Source organism: Leopardus geoffroyi, chromosome E2, assembly GCF_018350155.1.
Source record: "Leopardus geoffroyi isolate Oge1 chromosome E2, O.geoffroyi_Oge1_pat1.0, whole genome shotgun sequence".
Classification (NCBI taxonomy): domain Eukaryota; kingdom Metazoa; phylum Chordata; class Mammalia; order Carnivora; family Felidae; genus Leopardus; species Leopardus geoffroyi.
In genome coordinates this window covers 22,609,096-22,613,234 of record NC_059335.1, presented here as the reverse complement: position 1 = coordinate 22,613,234, position 4,139 = coordinate 22,609,096, and the positions used below count along the sequence as shown (strand labels likewise).

Here is a 4,139-nt window from a genome sequence, read left to right as displayed (position 1 = left end):
CGGGGTACAGAACAGGTATTTGTATGCCCCTGGTCACAGCAGTCCTGTTTACAGTGATGAAAGGTAGAGACAATCTGAGTATCCATCGACAGATGAACAAAGGAAAGTGATCTATCCATACGAAGGAATATCAGTCAGCCTTAAAAAGGTAGGAAACTTTGACACACATTACAGCATGGATGAGCCTTGAAGACCTCATCATGGTCAGTGAAATGAGCTAGTCACTCGAGGATGGATTTTATATGATCCCACCCATGTGAGGTCCCTAGAATGGCCCAATTCCTAAGAGACAGAAAGTAGAAGGGGAGTTGCCAGGCAGAGTAGGGGGAGGAGGGGAGTTAATATTTAATAGGCAGAGTTTCAGTTTTGTGAAAAGAAGGTGTTCTGGAGATGGCTGGGGGTGATGGCTGCACAAGTCACCGAACTGCACACTGAAAACTAGTTAAAATGGTCAGCTTATGTTATGTAGATTTTACCGCACACCCAAATCCCTGTATGACTGCAGAGAGAGTCCTACTGTGCGGGAGCAAGCAGGGACCCGGCCCAGGCCAGGGCTGATGGTGGCCTGGACGAGGGTGGAAACAGTAGGGATGACAGAAAGAGGGTCTCACCCGGGGCATGCTGGGGGGTGGGGGGACAGCACCGCCAGGACTTCCTGGGGCGGGCCGTGCAGGGTGAGGCATGGGGCAGGGCGGTGCCCCGGTTTCTGGATGGAAGGATGGACCCAGACAGCCTGCCCTGCAGCTGCTTGTAGTAACTGGTCAAGGTGGGAGAAGGAAAATCTGAGCTCAGGCCGCCTGTGGCTGAGGTGCCCTAGGGGCAGGAAGACCAGGGGAAGCCAGAGCAGTGTTAATGGGGAGGGGAGGTGACATCTGAGCTGGTGTTGGGACAGTGAGTGAAGTGTCCACGAAGACAGATGAGGGAGGATAGCGGTGGGGGAAGGACGGAGGACAGGCCAGCTGTCTGCAGCATGCTAATGGAGGTGGCCCGGGCTTCCCGTCACGGTCCTGAATGTTCAGGTGAGGAGCCCAGACTCCACTCAGTAGGCACAGATTTCACGGATTCCTATGGATCGGAAGGGAGCGCGAGGCTGGAGGTCTGGGCAAGGCTGGCTGGTACCAGGACATGGCTTGCCCGAGGTCAGGACCCCCTGGCTCTGGATCCAGTTCTGGGAGGCCTCAGTGAGCGGCAGGAGGTGGGCCTCTCCCATTTCATCCCAGAGATGGTGGATTCTAGAGTAGAGAGAGGCCCGTGAAGCCGTCTGCCTCTTCCCTACCTTGTTCTGGGTGTCCCCACAAGATCTTGTCTCCCGGTCTTTGCCTGTCACTCACTCACTGAGCTCCAGGCACACTGGCCTTTTTCTGTTTTGCAAACTACGTGCTCCTTCACACCCAAGGGCCTTTGCACTTGCTGTCCCTGCTGCCAGGAAGGCTTCCCGCCCCCCAGTCTTCCACATGGCTGGTTGCTACACAGCTGTGTTCCTTTCCAGGTCTCTGCTCAAATATCTCCTCCTCTGAGAGGCCTCCCTGATAAGCCACCCTTGTTTCATCTCCTTTCTGGTTCTTATCACTGACTAAGATGATCTCACTTGTTTACTTGTTTACTATGTGTCTCCCACCTCTGCCCCAACCAGAAAGGAAGCCTCAGAACCCCGAGAACTTGTCCATCTTGGTCACTGTTGTGTCCCCGGCCCTGGAACAATGCCTTGCACTGAATGTGTACCCGTTAGTACTTGCTGAATGAGTGAATATTTTAGGGGCCCCCTGTGCAGCTAGGGAAGCAGACCAAGGCCCTCTCCTCCTCCTGGAGGTCTGGCAGGCCCAGGGTGACCCTCAGGGATCCCGGGCCCCCAGCCCCCACCCCCACCCACTGGCAGCCCAGGACGCTCTTCCTTTGTTCTCCCTCGGGGTTTAGGCAGCGGGAAGGCCAAGGGTGTTCTGGGTTTGGTTTTTGTAATTGGTTTGATATGATCATGAAAAGTATCTAAAAATTGGACAGCTGGAAATGTTTTTCCTCCCATTTATTACTTAAAACAGCCTTAGAGTTTGGGGTTGTTTTAAAAATCAGATTCTCCTCACTAAAAAAAATAAAAATAAAAAGTAAATACCGTGAGCCCATTCTTGCATATTTCCGGAGAGACCCTGCAAGGTCACGACAAGGCCTCTGCGTGTGGGGTGCGGGGCTCCTCCGGGCTCCAGACAAGAACTGGGGAGCGTCCGGGGATGGGTCTCGGCCATCCTGCAGTCACGGTACCAGGAGGGGAAGATAAATTAAGATGAGTGTGTTGCTCAGTTAGACATTAACCACGCCAGTGAAAAAGGATTGTGAATGTTAAAATGGCCCAGACTAAAATATACGGAGGTTAAAATACAGGGTAACTTTACAAATCACTAATAATTTCTTTGGCTTTCACTGCAATAACATTGATTTAATTCATTAGATTCCTTTCTAAATCTATATTTCAGTTTTAGAGTTGTCAGTTTCTGTTAATGACAATTTTGCCCCATCTGTTCCAACATGAAAATGAGGCTCCTTGCCGCAGACAAGATAGATCTCTAAGAGTTTAAGAAGGAGAAGTCTTAAAGGTATTTCACTCAGATGAGGCCCGTTGGATGATTCACACTCAGATTGAGGCTGCCCACAAAAGAACTTTGCATTGACGCCCGTGGAGAGACGGACACCCTCCCCCAACCACATGCATCCGGCGACCACCCCGTGGCCACCCTGTGCTGCCATCATCAGATATTTCGGAGGGGAACGCTCAAAACATTACCACTCATTCTTTTTTTTTTTTTTTTTTTTTTTAATGACAGAGCAATAATTCTGGGTGTCAGCATATCAGAATTCCAGCGGCTGTGAGTGGAATAAAGATGGGTTGCTGTAATTTGGCCATCCAAATCGTCGTATTACAGTAAGTTATTTCCGTGAGGCCGGTGAGCTGCTGTCTGCTGAGGGGGCGGTGTCCGGGCTCCCAGCTCTGTGACAAACATGTCTGATGTCCCCCTCCAGCCCACCAGCCCACACATCTGCCAGTCTTCTGCAGGAGATGGTTTTGAAAGTGTGTGCCCAAATCCGGAACCAGATGATGGCATTCGAGGAGCCAGTATGGGCTGGGCACAGGCCTCTGATGAGAGGAATGAACCAGACCGTAGGAGCACGCGACTCTCCTGGAGAGAATGGGCCCTGCCTGGCCACAAACGGGGGTGGGGGGAGGCATTCCTGAGCCCATGGCAGAGGTCCTACATTCCTGGGAGGGGGGGGGAAACCAGTCGGCTAATTATCAATCACGGAAAAATAAACCTGCCCACTAAAGAGGACATGATGTGTAGTACAGGACCGGAGGAACTGGGGATTTTTTAAAATTTAGAAACCTTCTACAGGAATAGGCAGGCATTAAAACATATATGGAATTAGGCCCCATCGTCAAAGTTAATATTCACCATATGTATTTACATTCAATGCAACTCCAGCAAATGTGTACTGCCTTACAGCACGTAGGGAGGGGAGATTGCCTCTTGCTCAGGCTGACATTAGGTTGAGTTACTGTTCTGCTGTAGACTTCTCTGGAACATCTAAAGACAGTCGAGAAAAATCAGACTGAAAATCCTCCTTTTGGATCTGCCTCCTAATTTCAAATACAAATTAGTGAAATTTTAACATTTCAGATATCACACCTTGAGCAAATTAAAAATCAACAAAAATATTAGGGTTCTCTGTGACCTGCTCATGTGTACAGAATGTATAAAAACTTTAATCAAACACTCGGGTTTGCTCGGTTTTAAATTGTGTTACTTTAATAGTTTCTTTTCTGCTGTTTATATTAATGACATATTCCCATCTAAATACATCGCCGTGCCGAAAAGCCATCACAACATTTCTAAGGTTGAATGAATGCGGTTGTATTCATGGTTTTTTAATAAAAAGATCTTTTTCTATTAAGTCCCCTCTTGTTTTTTTTTTTTTTTTTTTTTTTTTCCTTTTTTGTTCTCCAAGGATCGAGGCTCTCCTCCACATGTACAGAAGCTCGGGGAGTGATGTAAACTCACATCGTCATTCATGCTCCCTTCGTGTGCAAATGCCTGCTTTCTAGCCCCGTTTCCACACACATCTGAGCCAAGGACGAGGCCATCCTGGGGGTG

At 49.2% G+C, this 4,139-nt stretch overlaps 1 long non-coding RNA gene across 1 annotated transcript; it reads left to right on the top strand.

Moving 5' to 3' along the window:
- Positions 1-780: 780 nt before the first annotated feature.
- Positions 781-3,939, top strand: LOC123578385. Its single transcript, XR_006702351.1, has 3 exons — positions 781-1,019; positions 2,814-2,911; positions 3,010-3,939. It is a non-coding gene; the product is annotated as an uncharacterized LOC123578385 (long non-coding RNA).
- Positions 3,940-4,139: the final 200 nt, after the last annotated feature.